The following is a 14,654-nucleotide window of genomic DNA, read 5'->3' as shown; positions in this document are numbered from 1 at the left end:
CTTCACTTTGCGACTAAACTATTCACAGCAGTGAAAATTTTTTTGGGTCACTGAATGTAGATGCCAGCGCCCTACAAGCAAACCAAAAATCAAATCAATGCGACCACTGACATTACAGCTGGGTCATGTTATAGAGAGGTACATTGAAATTCAAAGGTCAGCACAAATGGTCAAAATCCGACATTTTCTCACCTTCCTGCCCATTCACAGCTCAGAAAATAACAATGACCAGCCTCATCTCGTTGTGCAGCTGGACATAGACAAGTGCACCAAGAAAAAGAGCCACATTTCTCTAAAGAACTTGCCCAGCGCTGCTGAAAGCTGAAAAATAACCAATCTCACAGTTTGAGGCTTTTTACCCGTGAATCTTTACTTTGCGACTAAACTATTCACAGCAGTGCCAACTTTCTTGGGTCACTGAATGTGGGTGCCAGCGCCCTACAAGCAAACCAAAAATCAAATCAATGCGACCACTGACATTACAGCTGGGTCATGTTATAGAGAGGTACATTGAAATTCAAAGGTCAGCACAAATGGTCAAAATCCGACATTTTCTCACCTTCCTGCCCGTTCACAGCCCAGAAAATGACAATGACTAGCCTCATCTCGTTGTGCAGCTGGACATAGACAAGTGCACCAAGAAAAAGAGCCACATTTCTCTAAAGAACTTGCCCAGCGCTGCCGAAAGCTGAAAAATAACCAATCTCACAGTTTGGGGCTTTTTACCCGTGAATCTTCACTTTGCGACTAAACTATTCACAGCAGTGCCAACTTTTTTGGGTCACTGAATGTGGGTGCCAGCGCCCTACAACCAAACCAAAAATCAAATCAATGCGACCACTAACATTACAGCTGGGTCATGTTATAGAGAGGTACATTGAAATTCAAAGGTCAGCACAAATGGTCAAAATCCGACATTTTCTCACCTTCCTGCCCGTTCACAGCCCAGAAAATGACAATGACTAGCCTCATCTCGTTGTGCAGCTGGACATAGACAAGTGCACCAAGAAAAAGAGCCACATTTCTCTAAAGAATTTGCCCAGGGCTGCTGAAAGCTGAAAAATAACCAATCTCACAGTTTGGGGCTTTTTACCCGTGAATCTTCACTTTGCGACTAAACTATTCACAGCAGTGCCAAATTTTTTGGGTCACTGAATGTGGGTGCCAGCGCTCTACAAGCAAACCAAAAATCAAATCAATACGGGTACTGACATTACAGCTGGGTCATGTTATAGAGAGGTACATTGAAATTCAAAGGTCAGCACAAATGGTCAAAATCCGACATTTTCTCACCTTCCTGCCCGTTCACAGCTCAGAAAATGACAATGACCAGCCTCATCTCGTTGTGCAGCTGGACATAGACAAGTGCACCAAGAAAAGAAGCCACATTTCTCTAAAGAACTTGCCCAGGGCTGCTCAAAGCTGAAAAATAACCAATCTCACAGTTTGGGGCTTTTTACCCGTGAATCTTCACTTTGGGACTAAACTATTCACAGCAGTGCCACATTTTTGGGGTCACTGAATGTGGGTGCCAACGCCCTACAAGCAAACCAAAAATCAAATCAATGCGACCACTGACATTACAGCTGGGTCATGTTATAGAGAGGTACATTGAAATTCAAAGGGCAGCGCAATTGGTCAAAATCCGACATTTTCTCACCTTCCTGCCCGTTCACAGCTCAGAAAATGACAACGACCAGCCTCATCTCGTTGTGCAGCTGGACATAGACAAGTGCACCAAGAAAAAGAGCCACATTTCTCTAAAGAATTTGCCCAGGGCTGCTGAAAGCTGAAAAATAACCAATCTCACAGTTTGGGGCTTTTTACCCGTGAATCTTCACTTTGCGACTAAACTATTCACAGCAGTGCCACATTTTCTGCGTCACTGAATGTGGGTGCCAGCGCCCTACAAGCAAACCAAAAATCAAATCAATGCGACCACTGACATTACAGCTAGGTCATGTTATACAGAAGTACATTGAAATTCAAAGGTCAGCACAAATGGTCAAAATCCGACATTTTCTCACCTTCCTGCCCATTCACAGCCCAGAAAATGACAATGACCAGCGTCATCTCGTTGTGCAGCTGGACATAGACAAGTGCACCAAGAAAAAGAGCCACATTTCTATAAAGAACTTGCCCAGGGCTGCTGAAAGCTGAAAATAACCAATCTCACAGTTTGGGGCTTTTTACCCGTGAATCTTCACTTTGCGACTAAACTATTCACAGCAGTGAAAATTTTTTTGGGTCACTGAATGTAGATGCCAGCGCCCTACAAGCAAACCAAAAATCAAATCAATGCGACCACTGACATTACAGCTGGGTCATGTTATAGAGAGGTACATTGAAATTCAAAGGTCAGCACAAATGGTCAAAATCCGACATTTTCTCACCTTCCTGCCCATTCACAGCTCAGAAAATAACAATGACCAGCCTCATCTCGTTGTGCAGCTGGACATAGACAAGTGCACCAAGAAAAAGAGCCACATTTCTCTAAAGAACTTGCCCAGCGCTGCTGAAAGCTGAAAAATAACCAATCTCACAGTTTGAGGCTTTTTACCCGTGAATCTTTACTTTGCGACTAAACTATTCACAGTAGTGCCAACTTTTTTGGGTCACTGAATGTGGGTGCCAGCGCCCTACAAGCAAACCAAAAATCAAATCAATGCGACCACTGACATTACAGCTGGGTCATGTTATAGAGAGGTACATTGAAATTCAAAGGTCAGCACAAATGGTCAAAATCCGACATTTTCTCACCTTCCTGCCCGTTCACAGCCCAGAAAATGACAATGACTAGCCTCATCTCGTTGTGCAGCTGGACATAGACAAGTGCACCAAGAAAAAGAGCCACATTTCTCTAAAGAACTTGCCCAGCGCTGCCGAAAGCTGAAAAATAACCAATCTCACAGTTTGGGGCTTTTTACCCGTGAATCTTCACTTTGCGACTAAACTATTCACAGCAGTGCCAACTTTTTTGGGTCACTGAATGTGGGTGCCAGCGCCCTACAAGCAAACCAAAAATCAAATCAATGCGACCACTAACATTACAGCTGGGTCATGTTATAGAGAGGTACATTGAAATTCAAAGGTCAGCACAAATGGTCAAAATCCGACATTTTCTCACCTTCCTGCCCATTCACAGCCCAGAAAATGACAATGACTAGCCTCATCTCGTTGTGCAGCTGGACATAGACAAGTGCACCAAGAAAAAGAGCCACATTTCTCTAAAGAATTTGCCCAGGGCTGCTGAAAGCTGAAAAATAACCAATCTCACAGTTTGGGGCTTTTTACCCGTGAATCTTCACTTTGCGACTAAACTATTCACAGCAGTGCCAAATTTTTTGGGTCACTGAATGTGGTTGCCAGCGCTCTACAAGCAAACCAAAAATCAAATCAATACGGGTACTGACATTACAGCTGGGTCATGTTATAGAGAGGTACATTGAAATTCAAAGGTCAGCACAAATGGTCAAAATCCGACATTTTCTCACCTTCCTGCCCGTTCACAGCTCAGAAAATGACAATGACCAGCCTCATCTCGTTGTGCAGCTGGACATAGACAAGTGCACCAAGAAAAGAAGCCACATTTCTCTAAAGAACTTGCCCAGGGCTGCTCAAAGCTGAAAAATAACCAATCTCACAGTTTGGGGCTTTTTACCCGTGAATCTTCACTTTGCGACTAAACTATTCACAGCAGTGCCACATTTTTGGGGTCACTGAATGTGGGTGCCAGCGCCCTACAAGCAAACCAAAAATCAAATCAATGCGACCACTGACATTACAGCTGGGTCATGTTATAGAGAGGTACATTGAAATTCAAAGGGCAGCGCAATTGGTCAAAATCCGACATTTTCTCACCTTCCTGCCCGTTCACAGCTCAGAAAATGACAACGACCAGCCTCATCTCGTTGTGCAGCTGGACATAGACAAGTGCACCAAGAAAAAGAGCCACATTTCTCTAAAGAATTTGCCCAGGGCTGCTGAAAGCTGAAAAATAACCAATCTCACAGTTTGGGGCTTTTTACCCGTGAATCTTCACTTTGCGACTAAACTATTCACAGCAGTGCCACATTTTCTGCGTCACTGAATGTGGGTGCCAGCGCCCTACAAGCAAACCAAAAATCAAATCAATGCGACCACTGACATTACAGCTAGGTCATGTTATACAGAAGTACATTGAAATTCAAAGGTCAGCACAAATGGTCAAAATCCGACATTTTCTCACCTTCCTGCCCATTCACAGCCCAGAAAATGACAATGACCAGCGTCATCTCGTTGTGCAGCTGGACATAGACAAGTGCACCAAGAAAAAGAGCCACATTTCTATAAAGAACTTGCCCAGGGCTGCTGAAAGCTGAAAATAACCAATCTCACAGTTTGGGGCTTTTTACCCGTGAATCTTCACTTTGCTACTAAACTATTCACAGCAGTGCCAAATTTTTTGGGTCACTGAATGCGGGTGCCAGCGCCCTACAAGCAAACCAAAAATCAAAACAATGCGACCACTGACATTACAGCTGGGTCATGTTATAGAGAGGTACATTGAAATTCAAAGGTCAGCACAAATGGTCAAAATCCGACATTTTCTCACCTTCCTGCCCGTTCACAGCTCAGAAAATGACAATGACCAGCCTCATCTCGTTGTGCAGCTGGACATAGACAAGTGCACCAAGAAAAAGAGCCACGTTTCTCTAAAGAACTTGCCCAGGGCTGCTGAAAGCTGAAAAATAACCAATCTCACAGTTTGGGGCTTTTTACCCGTGAATCTTCACTTTGCGACTAAATTATTCACAGCAGTGCCACATTTTCTGGGTCACTGAATGTGGGTGCCAGCGCCCTACAAGCAAACCAAAAATCAAATCAATGCGACCACTGACATTACAGCTGGGTCATGTTACAGAGAGGTACATTGAAATTCAAAGGTCAGCACAAATGGTCAAAATCCGACATTTTCTCACCTCCCTGCCCGTTTACAGCCCAGAAAATGACAATGACCAGCCTCATCTCGTTGTGCAGCTGGACATAGACAAGTGCACCAAGAAAAAGAGCCACATTTCTCTAAAGAACTTGCCCAGGGCTGCTGAAAGCTGAAAATAACCAATCTCACAGTTTGGGGCTTTTTACCCGTGAATCTTCACTTTGCGACTAAACTATTCACAGCAGTGAAAATTTTTTTGGGTCACTGAATGTAGATGCCAGCGCCCTACAAGCAAACCAAAAATCAAATCAATGCGACCACTGACATTACAGCTGGGTCATGTTATAGAGAGGTACATTGAAATTCAAAGGTCAGCACAAATGGTCAAAATCCGACATTTTCTCACCTTCCTGCCCATTCACAGCTCAGAAAATGACAATGACCAGCCTCATCTCGTTGTGCAGCTGGACATAGACAAGTGCACCAAGAAAAAGAGCCACATTTCTCTAAAGAACTTGCCCAGCGCTGCTGAAAGCTGAAAAATAACCAATCTCACAGTTTGGGGCTTTTTACCCGTGAATCTTTACTTTGCGACTAAACTATTCACAGCAGTGCCAACTTTTTTGGGTCACTGAATGTGGGTGCCAGCGCCCTACAAGCAAACCAAAAATCAAATCAATGCGACCACTGACATTACAGCTGGGTCATGTTATAGAGAGGTACATTGAAATTCAAAGGTCAGCACAAATGGTCAAAATCCGACATTTTCTCACCTTCCTGCCCGTTCACAGCCCAGAAAATGACAATGACTAGCCTCATCTCGTTGTGCAGCTGGACATAGACAAGTGCACCAAGAAAAAGAGCCACATTTCTCTAAAGAACTTGCCCAGGGCTGCTGAAAGCTGAAAAATAACCAATCTCACAGTTTGGGGCTTTTTACCCGTGAATCTTCACTTTGCGACTAAACTATTCACAGCAGTGCCACATTTTTGGGGTCATTGAATGTGGGTGCCAGCGCCCTACAAGCAAACCAAAAATCAAATCAATGCGACCACTGACATTACAGCTGGGTCATGTTATAGAGAGGTACATTGAAATTCAAAGGGCAGCGCAATTGGTCAAAATCCGACATTTTCTCACCTTCCTGCCCGTTCACAGCTCAGAAAATGACAACGACCAGCCTCATCTCGTTGTGCAGCTGGACATAGACAAGTGCACCAAGAAAAAGAGCCACATTTCTCTAAAGAATTTGCCCAGGGCTGCTGAAAGCTGAAAAATAACCAATCTCACAGTTTGGGGCGTTTTACCCGTGAATCTTCACTTTGCGACTAAACTATTCACAGCAGTGCCACATTTTCTGCGTCACTGAATGTGGGTGCCAGCGCCCTACAAGCAAACCAAAAATCAAATCAATGCGACCACTGACATTACAGCTGGGTCATGTTATAGAGAAGTACATTGAAATTCAAAGGTCAGCACAAATGGTCAAAATCCGACATTTTCTCACCTTCCTGCCCATTCACAGCCCAGAAAATGACAATGACCAGCGTCATCTCGTTGTGCAGCTGGACATAGACAAGTGCACCAAGAAAAAGAGCCACATTTCTATAAAGAACTTGCCCAGGGCTGCTGAAAGCTGAAAATAACCAATCTCACAGTTTGGGGCTTTTTACCCGTGAATCTTCACTTTGCGACTAAACTATTCACAGCAGTGCCAAATTTTTTGGGTCACTGAATGTGGGTGCCAGCGCCCTACAAGCAAACCAAAAATCAAAACAATGCGACCACTGACATCACAGCTGGGTCATGTTATAGAGAGGTACATTGAAATTCAAAGGTCAGCACAAATGGTCAAAATCCGACATTTTCTCACCTTCCTGCCCGTTCACAGCTCAGAAAATGACAATGACCAGCCTCATCTCGTTGTGCAGCTGGACATAGACAAGTGCACCAAGAAAAAGAGCCACATTTCTCTAAAGAACTTGCCCAGGGCTGCTGAAAGCTGAAAAATAACCAATCTCACAGTTTGGGGCTTTTTACCCGTGAATCTTCACTTTGCGACTAAACTATTCACAGCAGTGCCACATTTTCTGGGTCACTGAATGTGGGTGCCAGCGCCCTACAAGCAAACCAAAAATCAAATCAATGCGACCACTGACATTACAGCTGGGTCATGTTACAGAGAGGTACATTGAAATTCAAAGGTCAGCACAAATGGTCAAAATCCGACATTTTCTCACCTTCCTGCCCGTTCACAGCCCAGAAAATGACAATGACCAGCCTCATCTCGTTGTGCAGCTGGACATAGACAAGTGCACCAAGAAAAAGAGCCACATTTCTCTAAACAACTTGCCCAGGGCTTCTGAAAGCTGAAAATAACCAATCTCACAGTTTGGGGCTTTTTACCCGTGAATCTTCACTTTGCGACTAAACTATTCACAGCAGTGCCAAATTTTTTGGGTCACTGAATGTAGATGCCAGCGCCCTACAAGCAAACCAAAAATCAAATCAATGCGACCACTGACATTACAGCTGGGTCATGTTATAGAGAGGTACATTGAAATTCAAAGGTCAGCACAAATGGTCAAAATCCGACATTTTCTCACCTTCCTGCCCGTTCACAGCCCAGAAAATGACAATGACCATCCTCATCTCGTTGTGCAGCTGGACATAGACAAGTGCACCAAGAAAAAGAGCCACATTTCTATAAAGAACTTGCCCAGGGCTGCTGAAAGCTGAAAATAACCAATCTCACAGTTTGGGGCTTTTTACCCGTGAATCTTCACTTTGCGACTAAACTATTCACAGCAGTGCCACATTTTCTGGGTCGCTGAATGTGGATTCCAGCACCCTACAAGCAAACCAAAAATCAAATCAATGCGACCACTGACATTACAGCTGGGTCATGTTATAGAGAGGTACATTGAAATTCAAAGGTCAGCACAAATGGTCAAAATCCGACATTTTCTCACCTTCCTGCCCGTTCACAGCCCAGAAAATGACAATGACTAGCCTCATCTCGTTGTGCAGCTGGACATAGACAAGTGCACCAAGAAAAAGAGCCACATTTCTATAAAGAACTTGCCCAGGGCTGCTGAAAGCTGAAAATAACCAATCTCACAGTTTGGGGCTTTTTACCCGTGAATCTTCACTTTGCGACTAAACTATTCACAGCAGTGCCACATTTTCTGGGTCGCTGAATGTGGATTCCAGCACCCTACAAGCAAACCAAAAATCAAATCAATGCGACCACTGACATTACAGCTGGGTCATGTTATAGAGAGGTACATTGAAATTCAAAGGTCAGCACAAATGGTCAAAATCCGACATTTTCTCACCTTCCTGCCCGTTCACAGCTCAGAAAATGACAATGACCAGCCTCATCTCGTTGTGCAGCTGGACATAGACAAGTGCACCAAGAAAAAGAGCCACATTTCTCTAAAGAACTTGCCCAGGGCTGCTGAAAGCTGAAAAATAACCAATCTCACAGTTTGGGGCTTTTTACCCGTGAATCTTCACTTTGCGACTAAACTATTCACAGCAGTGCCACATTTTTGGGGTCACTGAATGTGGGTGCCAGCGCCCTACAAGCAAACCAAAAATCAAATCAATGCGACCACTGACATTACAGCTGGGTCATGTTATAGAGAGGTACATTGAAATTCAAAGGTCAGCACAAATGGTCAAAATCCGACATTTTCTCACCTTCCTGCCCGTTCACAGCCCAGAAAATGACAATGACTAGCCTCATCTCGTTGTGCAGCTGGACATAGACAAGTGCACCAAGAAAAAGAGCCACATTTCTCTAAACAATTTGCCCAGGGCTGCTGAAAGCTGAAAAATAACCAATCTCACAGTTTGGGGCTTTTTACCCGTGAATCTTCACTTTGCGACTAAACTATTCACAGCAGTGCCAAATTTTTTGGGTCACTGAATGTGGGTGCCAGCGCCCTACAAGCAAACCAAAAATCAAATCAATGCGACCACTGACATTACAGCTGGGTCATGTTATAGAGAGGTACATTGAAATTCAAAGGGCAGCGCAATTGGTCAAAATCCGACATTTTCTCACCTTCCTGCCCGTTCACAGCTCAGAAAATGACAACGACCAGCCTCATCTCGTTGTGCAGCTGGACATAGACAAGTGCACCAAGAAAAAGAGCCACATTTCTCTAAAGAATTTGCCCAGGGCTGCTGAAAGCTGAAAAATAACCAATCTCACAGTTTGGGGCTTTTTACCCGTGAATCTTCACTTTGCGACTAAACTATTCACAGCAGTGCCACATTTTCTGCGTCACTGAATGTGGGTGCCAGCGCCCTACAAGCAAACCAAAAATCAAATCAATGCGACCACTGACATTACAGCTGGGTCATGTTATAGAGAGGTACATTGAAATTCAAAGGTCAGCACAAATGGTCAAAATCCGACATTTTCTCACCTTCCTGCCCATTCACAGATCAGAAAATGACAACGACCAGCCTCATCTCGTTGTGCAGCTGGACATAGACAAGTGCACCAAGAAAAAGAACCACATTTCTCTAAAGAACTTGCCCAGGGCTGCTGAAAGCTGAAAATAACCAATCTCACAGTTTGGGGCTTTTTACCCGTGAATCTTCACTTTGCGACTAAACTATTCACAGCAGTGCCAAATTTTTTGGGTCACTGAATGTGGGTGCCAGCGCTCTACAAGCAAACCAAAAATCAAATCAATGCGGGTACTCACATTACAGCTGGGTCATGTTATAGAGAGGTACATTGAAATTCAAAGGTCAGCACAAATGGTCAAAATCCGACATTTTCTCACCTTCCTGCCCGTTCACAGCTCAGAAAATGACAATGACCAGCCTCATCTCGTTGTGCAGCTGGACATAGACAAGTGCACCAAGAAAAAGAGCCACATTTCTCTAAAGAACTTGCCCAGGGCTGCTCAAAGCTGAAAATAACCAATCTCACAGTTTGGGGCTTTTTACCCGTGAATCTTCACTTTGCTACTAAACTATTCACAGCAGTGCCAATTTTTTTGGGTCACTGAATGTGGGTGCCAGCGCCCTACAAGCAAACCAAAAATCAAAACAATGCGACCACTGACATTACAGCTGGGTCATGTTATAGAGAGGTACATTGAAATTCAAAGGTCAGCACAAATGGTCAAAATCCGACATTTTCTCACCTTCCTGCCCGTTCACAGCTAAGAAAATGACAATGACCAGCCTCATCTCGTTGTGCAGCTGGACATAGACAAGTGCACCAAGAAAAAGAGCCACGTTTCTCTAAAGAACTTGCCCAGGGCTGCTGAAAGCTGAAAAATAACCAATCTCACAGTTTGGGGCTTTTTACCCGTGAATCTTCACTTTGCGACTAAACTATTCACAGGAGTGCCACATTTTCTGGGTCACTGAATGTGGATGCCAGCGCCCTACAAGCAAACCAAAAATCAAATCAATGCTACCACTGACATTACAGCTGCGTCATGTTATAGAGAGGTACATTGAAATACAAAGGTCAGCACAAATGGTCAAAATCCGACATTTTCTCACCTTCCTGCCCGTTCACAGCTCAGAAAATGACAATGACCAGCCTCATCTCGTTATGCAGCTGGATATGGACAAGTGCACCAAGAAAAAGAGCCACATTTCTCTAAAGAACTTGCCCAGGGCTGCTGAAAGCTGAAAAATAACCAATCTCACAGTTTGGGGCTTTTTACCCGTGAATCTTCACTTTGCGACTAAACTATTCACAGCAGTGCCAAATTTTTGGGGTCACTAAATGTGGGTGCCAGCGCCCTACAAGCAAACCAAAAATCAAATCAATGCGACCACTGACATTACAGCTGGATCATGTTATAGAGAGGTACATTGAAATTCAAAGGTCAGCACAAATGGTCAAAATCCGACATTTTCTCACCTTCCTGCCCGTTCACAGCTCAGAAAATGACAATGACCAGCCTCATCTCGTTGTGCAGCTGGACATAGACAAATACACCAAGAAAAATAGCCATAATTCTCTAAAGAACTTGCCCAGGGCTGCTGAAAGCTGAAAAATAACCAATCTCACAGTTTGGGGCTTTTACCCGTGAATCTTCACTTTGCGACTAAACTATTCACCGCAGTGCCAATTTTGTTGGGTCACTGAATGTGGGTGCCAGCGCCCTACGAGTAAACCAAAAATCAAATCAATGCGACCACTGACTTTACAGCTGGGCCATGTTATAGAGAGGTACATTGAAATTCAAAGGTCAGCACAAAAGGTCAAAATCCGACATTTTCTCACCTTTCTGCCCGTTCACAGCTCAGAAAATGACACTGACCAGCCTCATGTCGTTGTGCAGCTGGACATAGACAAGTGCACCAAAAAAAGAGCCACATTTCTCTCAAGAACTTGCCCAGGGCTGCTGAAAGCTGAAAAATAACCAATCTCACAGTTTGGGGCTTTTAACCCGTGAATCTTCACTTTGCGACTAAACTATTCACAGCAGTGAAACATATTCTGGGTCACTGAATGTGGGTGCCAACGCCCTACAAGCAAACCAAAAATCAAATCAATGCGACCACTGACATTACAGCTGGGTCATGTTATAGAGAGGTACATTGAAATTCAAAGGTCAGCACAAATGGTCAAAATCCGACATTTTCTCACCTTCCTGCCCGTTCACAGCTCAGAAAATGACAATGACCAGCCTCATTTCGTTGTGCAGCTGGACATAGACAAATGCACCAAGAAAAAGAGCCACATTTCTCTAAAGAACTTGCCCAGGGCTGCTGAAAGCTGAAAAATAACCAATCTCACAGTTTGGGGCTTTTCACCCGTGAATCTTCACTTTGCGACTAAACTATTCACAGCAGTGCCACATTTTTTGGGTCACTGAATGTGGGTGCCAGCGCCCTACAAGCAAACCAACAATAAAATCAATGCGACCAATGACATTACAGCTGGGTCATGTTATAGAGAGGTACATTGAAATTCAAAGGTCAGCACAAATGGTCAAAATCCGACATTTTCTCACCTTCCTGCCCGTTCACAGCTCAGAAAATGACAATGACCAGCCTCATCTTGTTGTGCAGCTGGACATAGACAAGTGCACCAAGAAAAAGAGCCACATTTCTCTAAAGAACTTGCCCAGGGCTGCTGAACAGCTGAAAAATAACCAATCTCACAGTTTGGGGCTTTTTACCCGTGAATCTTCACTTTGCGACTAAACTATTCACAGCAGTGCCACATTTTCTGGGTCAATGAATGTGGGTGCCAGCGCTCTACAAGCAAACCAAAAATCAAATCAATGCGACCACTGACATTACAGCTGGGTCATGTTATAGTGAGGTACATTGAAATTCAAAGGTCAGCACAAATGGTCGAAATCCGACATTTTCTCACCTTCCTGCCCGTTCACAGCTCAGAAAATGACAATGACCAGCCTCATCTCGTTGTGCAGCTGGACATAGACAAGTGCACCAAGAAAAGGAGCCACATTTCTCTAAAGAACTTGCCCAGGGCTGCTGAACAGCTGAAAAATAACCAATCTCACAGTTTGGGGCTTTTTACCCGTGAATCTTCACTTTGCGACTAAACTATTCACAGCAGTGCCACATTTTCTGGGTCAATGAATGTGGGTGCCAGCGCCCTACAAGCAAACCAAAAATCAAATCAATGCGACCACTGACATTACAGCTGGGTCATGTTATAGTGAGGTACATTGAAATTCAAAGGTCAGCACAAATGGTCAAAATCCGACATTTTCTCCCCTTTCTGCCCGTTCACAGCTCAGAAAATGACAATGACCAGCCTCATCTCGTTGTGCAGCTGGACATAGACAAATGCACTAAGAAAAAGAGCCATATTTCTCTAAAGAACTTGCCCAGGGCTGCTGAAAGCTGAAAAATAACCAATCTCACAGTTTGGGGCTTTTAACCCGTGAATCTTCCCTTTGCGACTAAACTATTCACAGCAGTGAAACATATTCTGGGTCACTGAATGTGGGTGCCAACGCCCTACAAGCAAACCAAAAATCAAATCAATGCGACCACTGACATTACAGCTGGGTCATGTTATAGAGAGGTACATTGAAATTCAAAGGTCAGCACAAATGGTCAAAATCCGACATTTTCTCACCTTCCTGCCCGTTCACAGCTCAGAAAATGACAATGACCAGCCTCATCTCGTTGTGCAGCTGGACATAGACAAATGCACCAAGAAAAAGAGCCACATTTCTCTAAAGAACTTGCCCAGGGCTGCTGAAAGCTGAAAAATAACCAATCTCACAGTTTGGGGCTTTTTACCCGTGAATCTTCACTTTGCGACTAAACTATTCACAGCAGTGCCACATTTTTTGGGTCACTGAATGTGGGTGCCAGCGCCCTACAAGCAAACCAACAATAAAATCAATGCGACCACTGGCATTACAGCTGGGTCATGTTATAGAGAGGTACATTGAAATTCAAAGGTCAGCACAAATGGTCAAAATCCGACATTTTCTCACCTTCCGTGGGTGCCAGCGCCCTACAAGCAAACCAAAAATCAAATCAATGCGACAACTGACATTACAGCTGGGTCATGTTATAGAGAGGTACATTGAAATTCAAAGGTCAGCACAAATGGTCAAAATCCGACATTTTCTCACCTTCCTGCCCGTTCACAGCTCAGAAAATGACAATGACCAGCCTCATCTTGTTGTGCAGCTGGACATAGACAAGTGCACCAAGAAAAGAAGCCACATTTCTCTAAAGAACTTGCCCAGGGCTGCTGAAAGCTGAAAAATAGCCAATCTCACAGTTTGGGGCTTTTTACCCGTGAATCTTCACTTTGCGACTAAACTATTCACAGGAGTGCCACATTTTCTGGGTCACTGAATGTGGATGCCAGCGCCCTACAAGCAAACCAAAAATCAAATCAATGCTACCACTGACATTACAGCTGGGTCATGTTATGGAGAGGTACATTGAAATTCAAAGGTCAGCACAAATGGTCAAAATCCGACATTTTCTCACCTTCCTGCCCGTTCACAGCTCAGAAAATGACAATGACCAGCCTCATCTCGTTATGCAGCTGGACATAGACAAGTGCACCAAGAAAAAGAGCCACATTTCTCTAAAGAACTTGCCCAGGGCTGCTGAAAGCTGAAAAATAACCAATCTCACAGTTTGGGGCTTTTTACCCGTGAATCTTCACTTTGCGACTAAACTATTCACAGCAGTGCCAAATTTTTGGGGTCACTAAATGTGGGTGCCAGCGCCCTACAAGCAAACCAAAAATCAAATCAATGCGACCACTGACATTACAGCTGGATCATGTTATAGAGAGGTACATTGAAATTCAAAGGTCAGCACAAATGGTCAAAATCCGACATTTTCTCACCTTCCTGCCCGTTCACAGCTCAGAAAATGACAATGACCAGCCTCGTCTCGTTGTGCAGCTGGATATGGACAAGTGCACCAAGAAAAAGAGCCACATTTCTCTAAAGAACTTGCCCAGGGCTGCTGAAAGCTGAAAAATAACCAATCTCACAGTTTGGGGCTTTTTACCCGTGAATCTTCACTTTGCGACTAAACTATTCACAGCAGTGCCAAATTTTTGGGGTCACTAAATATGGGTGCCAGCGCCCTACAAGCAAACCAAAAATCAAATCAATGCGACCACTGACATTACAGCTGGATCATGTTATAGAGAGGTACATTGAAATTCAAAGGTCAGCACAAATGGTCAAAATCCGACATTTTCTCACCTTCCTGCCCGTTCACA

General features: G+C 44.0%; 2 long non-coding RNA genes across 2 annotated transcripts in view; one reads left to right on the top strand and one right to left on the bottom strand.

Moving 5' to 3' along the window:
- Positions 1-14,654, top strand: part of LOC135818835 (uncharacterized) — a 191,941-nt gene that overhangs the window by 109,568 nt on the left and 67,719 nt on the right. The window lies entirely within an intron of this gene.
- On the bottom strand, positions 5,325-13,596 carry LOC135820295 (uncharacterized). Its single transcript, XR_010554027.1, has 3 exons — positions 13,537-13,596; positions 11,926-11,983; positions 5,325-5,385 (listed from the first exon to the last, which is right to left on the bottom strand). It is a non-coding gene; the product is annotated as an uncharacterized LOC135820295 (long non-coding RNA).

This window comes from Sycon ciliatum, chromosome 6 (assembly GCF_964019385.1).
Source record: "Sycon ciliatum chromosome 6, ocSycCili1.1, whole genome shotgun sequence".
In the NCBI taxonomy this organism is placed as follows: domain Eukaryota; kingdom Metazoa; phylum Porifera; class Calcarea; order Leucosolenida; family Sycettidae; genus Sycon; species Sycon ciliatum.
This window is presented reverse-complemented; position numbering and strand designations above follow the sequence as displayed.